We start from the raw sequence: 11,061 nt of genomic DNA, 5'->3' as shown, positions 1-11,061 counted from the left end.
CCTTTATAGAGATAATTGAAAGTCAGATTGCGTTGCGCTAAAAATATTGTGTGTCAGTTTAGTGTTGATCAGAATAAGTAGAGAGAGTAATGTCTATGTTCAGTTTTGCTCAGCTGTTTGAACATCAAATAACGTAAGAGGTTTATCAGCACAGTCATTCATAAATTTTTCTAAGGGGACGTTTCAATACCTTATTTTAACTATGTGCCACTGTCGCTATGTTATATTAGGACACGTTATAAAACAGATTTCAAGATGGTCATTGATTACCGAAACCGATAGTCTAAGGACCAAACGTATTGTGATCATTGACGGACATAAAGAAATTTATTCTTCACTATCAGAATTTCTGGAAACGTGACTGTGAATACCGAAAATGGTGCAGAGATGGCGATACATTTTCGGGTGTTGTTGTTTAGCAGAATTTCGTCCCCGTATCAATGTCTCTGAAATAATGGGTAGGAGAGAGCAAATGAGGGAATTAGAGTAAACTTCTCTTTCCTACTCACCTACAGGGACTCGATGAGGACGCCTGGTGGGACGTCGGGCTTGTGGAGACCAGGTCCCAAGTGCAGGTGGACCTCGTCCGCTATGGCGGAGTAGGTAGCGGCTGCCCCGCCTCCGGCGTCGCCGGCAGGTGGCGGCTCGAACTCCTCGGGGATGGAGCTGGCGGTGGGGCGGCGCACCGAAGTACTGCGGCAGTGCACCGCCGACGTCAAGAGCACCGAGTCAAGCGTGTCGTTGCCGTTGCAGGTGGTGCGCTCGGACTTCCAGCCACCGCCGCCGCCGCCCCCGCCGTAGGAGCGGCCCGACGCGCCGCCCCCGGCGGTGGTGGCGCCGCCGCCGCCCCCGCCGGCCCTGTTGCTGCCCCCGCGCTGGCCTCTCGCCAGCAGCGCCGCCCGGTCGAAGCACGGCAGCACCTGCTTGAACTCCTTACGGAAGTTCTCGTTCAGCCAGGCGTACAGGAACGGATTGTAGCAGGTGGAGCTCATGGCGAGCGCGTGCACCACGAAGAAGCTCAGGTTGAAGTACTCCCAGCGGCCCGTCGACATGTACAGGTCGTTGGTCAGATTGACGATGGTGAGCGGCATCCAGGAGACGCCGAAGATGGTCACCATGGCGATGAGCATTCGGTTGGTGCGCCTCTTGCGGTCCCTATCCGCCTCCTCACGCCTCGAGTTCTTGCTGCCCGGTTTGGCCCTGGCGCGATCGTTCAGCTTCAGCGAGACGTTCACGTAGCAAAAGGTGACGATGAAGAAGGGCAGGACGAACTGCAGCGTCGCCGTGAGACCGCCGTACACCTGCCGCACCCTCTCCGATGGCCAGTGCTCCTCGCAGTAGAACGCTCTCCTGTCAGCGCGCAGCACGGTGTATACGCCGTACGGGAGAGTAACCATCACGGAGAAGAGCCATATGCAGGATATGATGATGGTGCACGTCGCCAGCTTCATGCGCGGCTTGAACGGGTAGACGATGACGAAGAAGCGGTCCACCGCTATGGACGTGAGAGTCAGTGTCGATATGTACACGCTGGTGCCTTGCGCGAAGGCCACCACGTGGCACAAAGTGCTACCGAATATCCACGAGCCCAGGAAGGTGTAGAGAGGGGTGAAGGGCACGCAGAGGATGCACAGCAGGATGTCCGACAGGGCCAGGTTGCTGATGAACAGGTTCGTCACCGTCTGCATGGCACGGTTCCGGCCCACTACATAGCACACGAGCACGTTTCCGAACACGCCGAGCACAAAAATACAGGTGTATATCATGCAGAAGAGGGCTTGCACTACCTGGTTCTGGATAATGTCGTTAAAGATGTTGTACTCAGTCAAATTATACCTGGCAACTTCTGAAGCAGATGTGAGGTTGGAAAGGTTCATAGTCTACCTGAAATTGGTGCCTCCTGTCCTATCAACGCCTACTACCAAGAGCAGACGAATAGGTTCCAGAAATTGGCATGTTTACGTCTCTGTTAGAGCATTAGTCAAGTCGTTTTATTGGTACAGGACGTATTATAAAGACCTGCACTGTCTTAAGCACGTGTGACATCCTTGCCATTCATAGGTCATTTCCACAGTAAGACATTTGATTTTTATGAAAGATTAGAAAGTAAGAGGAGATTGTGCACTCGTCTCGCAATCTTTAACATGTAACTGTATCGACGTATAATGTTTCCAACAGTTAACTATTATTGAAGAAGGAACTTTTCAGAAACACACAGATTACTAGATATGGTTCATTAGACCTTGAGTTGAACACGCTTAATGAAGTTACATTCATGCAGAGCACACAGTTGTTGACAGCCTTTCTAGATGTGATAAAATACGTACCAAAATCCGAGGTTCTCGGGACATATGATCATCGTTGTTTTTGTGCCCGCATGCACTGACCTCATCTGTCATAAATGACGGCCAGTATAAGGATTTCACTTAGTAGTCAAAGTTATTGTTAATTAATGATCAGTGCCGCATGCAAACTGAATGTTGCTATGTAGAATGAAATCAACATAGACAATGATCCTGCATCTGTGTAATATTAATTACATCTCATTTTAATGTCAATAACCATAAATAATCTTGCGTCAAACACTTAGTCCTCTAGACACATATTGTGTTCATTGATTATACATACATGAATCTCGTCACAGACATTGTGTATTGAACACGATATAGTGTGAGACCTCTATAAGTAAACAGTTAATTGTTTATGTCGCTAGGTCGCTTTAATTCACATTTCTAGATAAATATATTTTTGCTTCGTATTGTGCTATTCTCGAGGCGATTTACGTTTATTTATAAGTAACCTGCTTGTGCAAACTTTCGGTTTTACGATGGAACGGGAGTTAATTGCTTAGTTCATATCTGAACAGAAAGTCTGTTCTTGTTATTGCAAGAAAAAAATAATGACAGTTGTTATTACTATTATAGCATAATCAACGTCAGTGGAAAGCGAAATTGAGTGTTTTTGTCAGTGAGCAATGACACTTACATCACCCACAGGGCAAAAGATTGCTTTTATAGTTTTATATACAGCTCATACGGTGGAGGCAGTCTGTACTTGTAAATTACAGGAAGCCCAAATGAAGTGATCGAATGAAGTAATGTTTTCCAAACACGGTAAACAAATCCCCTGCGAAGCGCAGCGACTGATTTCGTTACAGGAACAGCTGACACAGGAAGGACACGTAAGGTGTCATCGTGGACAGTTACGTACTGCGCCGGCGTGGAATGGCAGCCGTGACGTACTCGCGGAGCACGCAGTGGCGGGTGACGTGTCCGTGACGCGACGAGGTGCCGGCGGTCCCGGAGCCCGGCTGCTGGGGTGGCGGAGCGGGCTGAGGCGAGGCGGTGCCGGCGGCAGCGGCAGAGCAACTGTCCCGCCCGCTCGCCACACGGCGCCGATCGGCGTCCCGACGCCCGGCTCGCGCATGCGCGGCCGCGCCGACGCGCTCCATTGGCCCCTCATTGGCTGTTTCTCAGCCCACGGGGCACCAGCTGTCTCACCGCGATATGTTTTACGGTCGCGTCCATCTGTTATCCGGTGCTCCATCAGCAAATCATGGATGGAGGCCAATCCCTCTTTGGGAACACCCTCCAAGGACCATTTATTTGAGCTACATCATTCTCACATTGAGTTGTGAAGTACGATGTCGGAATCAGTACAAAAACGTCTCAGCTGCACGGTATCTTTCAAATCTGTTGAACTATGTGGTTTCAGTCGTCGAGACCCTCTAATCCGCAGGTCAACGTTTCAAGCCATAGATTGGCAATTCAGATCACCGTTCACATAATTTTCCACGTCGCTCCATATCAGTTGAAATCTTGAAATTTCCAAATGTTTAAATTTATCTTCATATACGGAATTGCCTCTTATCAATGATGTATGATAAACATGGATTGCCGGCCTCTGTGGACGAGTGGTTCTAGGCGCTTTAGTCCGGAACCGCGCTACTGCTACGGTCTCAGGTTCGAATCCTGCCTCGGCCATGGATGTGTATGCTATCCTTGGGTTAGTTAGGTTTAAGTAGTTCTAAGTCTAGGGGACTGATGACCTCAGATGTTAAGTCCCATAGTGCTTAGAACCATTTGAATCAAATATGGCTAATTACCATATTTATGGTTTATTCATTCATTTAAACAAAACACTGTTTGAGCTTGACGATTTTCCAAGAATCTGAACGGTTGAAGAAGGTGCGATTCGTCAATTACTTATGAGGCGCTGATTCAAAAGCTTTCAGAGCACTTGAGGAAGAGAAGCCATATGGAGAAAATGTATCTACACCGACCAAAAAAAAATCTCAGCGCCAAGAAGAAGTTGAGAGACATAAACGGAAGTTAGTTGCCGTGTTTCTACATCTGAAAGATGACGTCTATTAAAATTTCGCACCAGTCGCATATGCGTGGCGCTAGTAACGTCACTCTCAGGATGCAAATTGAGTTTTTAAATACACGCTCTACAGCTCGTGAGCGTTAGTTACCTTTGAGACTGGAGTTGGTGAGTTGATGTTAGTCAAGAATGCCTATAAGGCTAGAGAGACGCCATCATCAACACGACACTAACTTTGAAGGAGGTCGTATGATAGAGCTACCAGAAACTGGATGTTCCTTCAACGATATTCCTGAGAGACTTGGCAGGAACGTAGATGCTGTACATGACTGCTGGCACCAACGGTCAAGGAAATGTACGGTCGCAAGAAGACGGCCTTCCAAATAAATAAAGTACACTCCTTCCTCCTTCTATCAGCCTAGTGCGGGCTGAGTCCTTTTACCACCCGCTCCTTTGGAAGTGGTGGTGGTGGTACACTTCGTTTTCAGCAGTTTTCTTACATTGGTAGCAAAGACGCAAGTGAGGATAGTTTATTGGCAGGTTTCACACTTGGCGCCTGATCCTAGGAGGAAGTGGTGGTCAGGTGGATGAGGTTAGTACAAGTGCCCTTTCTTTACGCGCAATTTTCTTAGGTTGGTAGTGAAAGCGCAAGTGACGTTTCTTTACTGACAGAATTCAAGCACGGTGAGGTTTCCTAGGAAGAGGCGGCGGTCTGCTCCTCTAAAAGTAGTTCACAGTAGGTAGTTGAATATCTCTGCAAACGTATATGAAATTGTAAAATGAATTACTTAATACAATAAAAATTGGAATGGAATTAAGTAAGCGATGGGTTAGATGCGCGATGTGGGTGTTAGCATATTTACAGAAGACTGTGTGTGTCACGTGTATGGAGGGGGTGATCGAGGGTGTGTGTCGTAAACGGTCGGACGTGAGCGGAGCGGCGGCGCGGCGGGTGTCCATTTATATCGCGTGCCTGAGAGAGTCAATTAATTTAGCGAGGGGTCTAGTAGCGACCAAACGTGCTGTTGTACAGTGATGGAGGGTTCAAACATCGAGCTAACTTTGGCGCCAAAAGTGTAACACAGCTTTCTCGCTCACGCAAACACACGTGATGGATTGCGAATGGTCGGTATCGACAGGATTGAACGTGTCCAGGTAAACAACTTACGCGCCCAAATTGTGGCAGCGCGTTATTTGTCGAACCATGTGCTGAGTCGAATGGCCAACCATTGTGTGATTCCGCTCCCAGGCAAACAATTTTGGTGTGAAACATGCGGAGGCGACCAATACATGTGGTGGACGGACAAGGGACTGTTCTGACATCAACCTCGGCAAGTTCCAGCCCGTCCATTGAAAACATGTTTACGACATGGGAGCGATCGCTGGTCCAGCAGCTAGCGCGGGCCAGACCTAGCGAGCTGCCAGTCCAGCGTGTGACGAGCCACCTCAAGTGACCGACATCGGCAACGGCACATGCGCTGGCTGGCGGGGCCACGGGGTGCCGACAATTTGAACTAATTCAGTTGAAGCGTGGACGTCGTGGCGATTGCATTGGGTGCTGCTGTGATCTCGAAGATGTGTACTGATTGTGTTGGAGAAAAATTGCTTACCGTACTGTTTGAATTAAAGAATTCAGTCCCTTTCCCCCTTCAAAATCAAAAGATGTGACCTAGGTTACTGTAAGCGCATTTTATTATTTGACGCGATTTAATAGGTTAGCAGTGAAAAAAGGTAAGTGAGCGAGAGTTCATAGGATGTGGACTATATCGTACATGTGATCGATTATGGTGTTGGGATCTAAACTTGTGATAGATTTTTGTTATGGATGTAACGAAAAAGGCTCTCTCGCCACAAAAGTCGGGCATCTTGAATAAATAATAATAATAAATGACAATAAATAGTAAAAATACAAGTACAGTTTTCGAGACATTATCGTGTTGGAATTTGAATTTGTGGCAATTTTCTAGTGGAGGTAGACCAATAATTATAGTAAATAATAATAAATGATTAATGATAATGAATAATACTCAATACCAATAAAGAGAAATACGGTTTTGCAGCCATTACCATGTTGGAATTTTAATTTGGCGCTAATTTTCTATTGGAAGTAGGCCAGTAATAATAAATAATAATAATAATAATAAATAAATTATAATAAATGATAATGAATGATAATGAATAATAATAATAAATGATAATGAACCATAATAAAGAAAATTAAGGTTTGGCAGGCATTATCTTGTTGGAATTTGAATATTACGCCAATTTTTCTGGAGGGTTAAGTTAGTCGACATAATTCAATTGACCTATTTTCCCGCCAAAATTCCAAATTACTGCCATTTTTATGGGGGTTAGGTTAGTGGACATAGCATAATTATCCTATTTTCCCGTAAAAAGCCGCCATCTTGGATGACGTCATGTGCTGTTGCCAAGTCTACATGCCGCCATGTATGTTGACGTCAGTGCCGCCATCTTGAATAAATTTGGTAACAATGCAGAGTGGTGTGAGACATAGGTTGCCCCACTACTTCTGGCACCTGTATGACAAAATACGGGCACGGTGGCATGCTTGCATTCAACATTGTGTCGGTCACACCAGTTGCTAATGTACCAGAATTTCACTTCTCCAATGGGTTACCTCGTGTTCACAGTAACTTGTGATTTTACCATTTTACTGACTTAAATATGTTGCATAGACAGATGTATTCCCTACATTCCGTTACGCTCCATTAATTATCTTTTGATGTTGCGATTTTAGTCTGTCAGTGTACAAAACCGAAGGAGTATGAGGCTGCGTAGACTGAAGACTGCATCCGAGGGAAATAAATTGGAGGGCGACATAGGGTTGGGTGGTAAAAATAGACTCACCGAATCGATCATAGACAAAACTCAAGATTATGATGGCACAGCCATCAGGCAAACTGTTAGTAGCGTAGAAGATATTTGAAAAGCTGCGTGTACAGTTTTGTTTCATCTCTCTTCAACAGTCGATAAATCGTTTCATGGCCTATAGGAAGCTTGGTGCAAATGGAACAGAGCACGGCTAAATGGTGAGCAATTTATTTACAAATCAGCAATATCTTTTACTGTAGTGGACGTCTTGAAAGAAACTTTCAGAGGTTTGTCAGATGTAAGGCTATTGAAGAAATACCTTCATGGCCGTCCCAAGAATACACTGCATTTTGATGTCTCTGATGCAGTGGCTACGTTCATAGACACAAATTTTGCAACGTGCGAAGTCCTGAAAATACTGCTATATTCTTTTGGTCGTTTTACAGTGAAACAAATGTCAAATTTAGATAAACAAATAGTTAGGTCATCAGAGAGATCTATTAGAGACTTTTAGGGGATATGCTCGTGAAAATTACGAAAAATTTGAAAACATTTTCTTAGTGTACAGAAAAGAGCATTTCAAGCTGATTTCAAAAATGTATAGTTTATGGGCATTATCATTTTCCGTTCGTTCTAAAATTGAGGTTGAGCGTAATGTTGCACAAGGGCTACGCCCATCTGTCAGTTTGAAGTGGGTCAGAATGCATGATGCATTATTTAGTTCTTTCGTTATTCAGTCGTTAACACAGGTGTATTCTAGAAGTCACTGACTCCCGTAACCAAATTACAGGCGTGTCTAGAAAGCTTTGGTTCGAATGTGCTGTCAAGACTTTTGGAGGGAGCTGTGCAATGTAAGTACTGCAATTTTGAAGACGTTTCTGAGGACATTTCAGCAATGAAGGGTCTTTCAAGTCGGTTAGTGACTGCCTCTAACTCACGTAAGATGCACAATGATACTATGGCATCGCCAGTAACTGGTAGTAGACATTATAGTGTATATATTCAGCTTGCCTATGCAATGCGATGTATTGGAAGGGGAAAGATAGCTGCCCAGAAATTTTGTTCTGTTATGGATCTGCCTCCACCTCCACTTAGGTTTGAGAGATACAATAAATTAAAACGTAATGCTTTATGTGGCGTAAGTGAACATTCAATGAAAAGAGAAGCAGAAGAAGCAGCAGCCTTGTCTGAGAGTAGAGACATTGTAGCAGCATTTGATGGATCTTGGTAAAAGAGAGGTCATACTTATCTGAATGACGATATAACTGCCACATCTATTGAAACTGATAAGATACTAAATTATGAATGTCTAACAAAGCACTGCCAGGGATGTTCAAGTAAATTTATAGGCACCCATGTTTATGTACAGAACTCTGATGGCCCAAGTGGAAACATGGAAACGAAAAGGACTTCTAAACATTTTTAGAGGATAAGAGGTTAGTCATGGTGTGAGATACGTACGCTACCTTAGGGATGGAGACTGTAAAGGATACACTGTTGTTGTTAATGACAGACCGTATGAGGACACTCTGATATGAGAGCTTGAATGTGTTTCGCATGTACAAAAAAGAATGGAAGCCCAGCTGAGAAAAGTACGTAAAGACTTCAGTGGAAAAATACTGTTTGACGGATTACATATAAGTGGTTCAGGTCGTCATACAAAAAGTGAAATTGATTCTTTGACTCAATATTATGGACTAGCAATAAAGAGAAATGTAGGATATTTAGAGAACATGAGACGTGCTGTTCGGGCAACATGGTTTCACAGAGTGTCAACAGATGAAACCCCACAGCATGTTTTTTGTAAAAAAGGGGAAGATTCGTGGTGCAAGTACTAGTTGAGCAATCCTACAGGCATACAATATATCCACAATCATTCTTTACCACTCGCTGTAATGGAGGCAATTAGGCCTATATATGGAGATCAAGCAAATAAAAATCTACCTAGGAAATGTAAACATTGTCTCTCTCACAACGCAAATGAAAGTTTCAACAGCTGTATGTGGGAGAGACTACCCAAAACTGTATTTGTTGGTCTGACAGTGCTGAAGACTGGTATAATGGTTGCAATAATAACATCTAATGATGGTTCAATTTCTAGGATCAATGTTATGAAGAAATTGAACATCCAGACTGGAAGGAATATGGCTTCAGCTCTAACTGATATAGATAAGCGGCGGGTAACCGAAGCAGAGAAAGCTGCAGAAGCTGCCACCAAGGAGTCCAGGATAAAGAAAAGAATGAAGAGTATGGAGAATAAGGAAACAGGACAGCTGGAGTATACAGCTACAATGTTCTAAATGAGCATAGTTGTAAGTTAATAAATCTGTAAATCTTCTTTTGCAATTTAGCAAGAACTTGAATTTTCATCATTCATCCACAGTTTTCTCCTAAATGACTGAAGCTACACTCGCAAAAATTGGTAAAGATATTTAGAATGACCTCCTCTACATTCCTTGCCTACTATTTCCTGATAAATGTATAACATGATGATGATGTCGGTGATATTTGAGCTATATTTTTAAGTATTTTTGTTGAAGTAAAATAAATTACTTGTCGTTTTACAGATTAGCGTCATGGAAGGAAATTGGAGGCATAAAACACTTATGTGATTGTTGTCTGTACTCTGACTCTTTTTCCAGGCTGTATAGTCAATGGTTCGAAAGGAAATGGTACTGCAGTGAAATAGTGTTCCGTTTTTCATACTATTATAGATACTGTCATCAGTAGCAAAATATAACAACTCAATGATTTTTGGGAAATGCTTTGAATAATGACTCTAATTGTGTGTAAGAATTTTGAGCTATATCTCACTTATAGATCAGTTGCACTATGAGAGTGCTAAAAATGCAGTCCAATCAGGGGCGTGTCCCCTTAAAACAAGGGAAAGATAACGTAGACTAGCAGGAAAAATGACACTGCAAGATGAGACGGAAGAGGGTGCCGACAACCCGTCTTATGAAGATGGAATGAGCTGGAATGCACTGACCACTCTAATGACTGTATCCTGTAAGTTGCATTTTTTAAGAATAAATTTTGCGTTTTCTCAGCTTATATTTGCCAGAATTTGTTCATAATTACATGATACAGTAATCTGAGTATTGTGCATATTTTAACACAGGAGTTTTCCTATTTTGTAAATACCAAAGAAGTTAGAGCCTTACGTATATAGAAAAATGTAGACAGTTTCTTACTTTGATTTCCACTTTGTACAAAAATAAATGTTATCTTCAAAGTATGGAATATTTTAAGAAATGTGTAACCTATAACACGTATTTTCTAAAAATATTTATTCCCATATAGTTTCCGATAAAATGTGCGTTGCATATTAATAAATTTTACATTATTTAGGTTCCAGATTACCAACCTGCTTGATCGGCCCTGAGATGGTCCCTTTGAAAGTGCACGCCAGATATCCTTCCCTTTCCTTCCCGAACAGTATTATGTGTTGCGTCGCCGTCAACAGGACATCACATTCGTATCTTCATTCCCTCCTCTCCCTTTCACATTGGTACGAATGTATGGAATACCACAGCGGAGTTCGAGAAATTAAAGAGAATAAAAGAGCTTTGTGACTGACAGACTCGAAAGTCAAAGAGCAATTTTTCCGACGTGCAGCAGTTTTTGTTTGAAAAGGCTGGATTTGTACACATAAAACGAGCAGCGAAAATGACAGGTGGCGTTCGAAGATGGATTACGATTGGTTGGTGACTAGCAGAAAAGACCATCGCAATGTATTTTCTTCATCTACGTCTACTTACAAACCACTATACGGTGCATGTCAGAGTTTACCTCATACCACTACTAATCATTTATTCTCCCGCTCCATGCCAAACAGAGCGAGAGGAAAACGCCTATCTAAAGGCCTCCGTGAGAGCATTAATATCTCACTTCCTATCTTCATGG

At 43.4% G+C, this 11,061-nt stretch overlaps 1 pseudogene; it reads right to left on the bottom strand.

Annotated features, from left to right (window-relative positions):
* Positions 1–509: 509 nt before the first annotated feature.
* LOC124789072 lies at positions 510–10,984 on the bottom strand (annotated as a pseudogene).
* Positions 10,985–11,061: the final 77 nt, after the last annotated feature.

The sequence above is a fragment of the Schistocerca piceifrons genome, chromosome 3 (genome assembly GCF_021461385.2).
Source record: "Schistocerca piceifrons isolate TAMUIC-IGC-003096 chromosome 3, iqSchPice1.1, whole genome shotgun sequence".
NCBI lineage: Eukaryota > Metazoa > Arthropoda > Insecta > Orthoptera > Acrididae > Schistocerca > Schistocerca piceifrons.
Note: the sequence above shows the minus strand (reverse complement) of the source record. Positions and strands in the feature narration are given on the sequence as shown.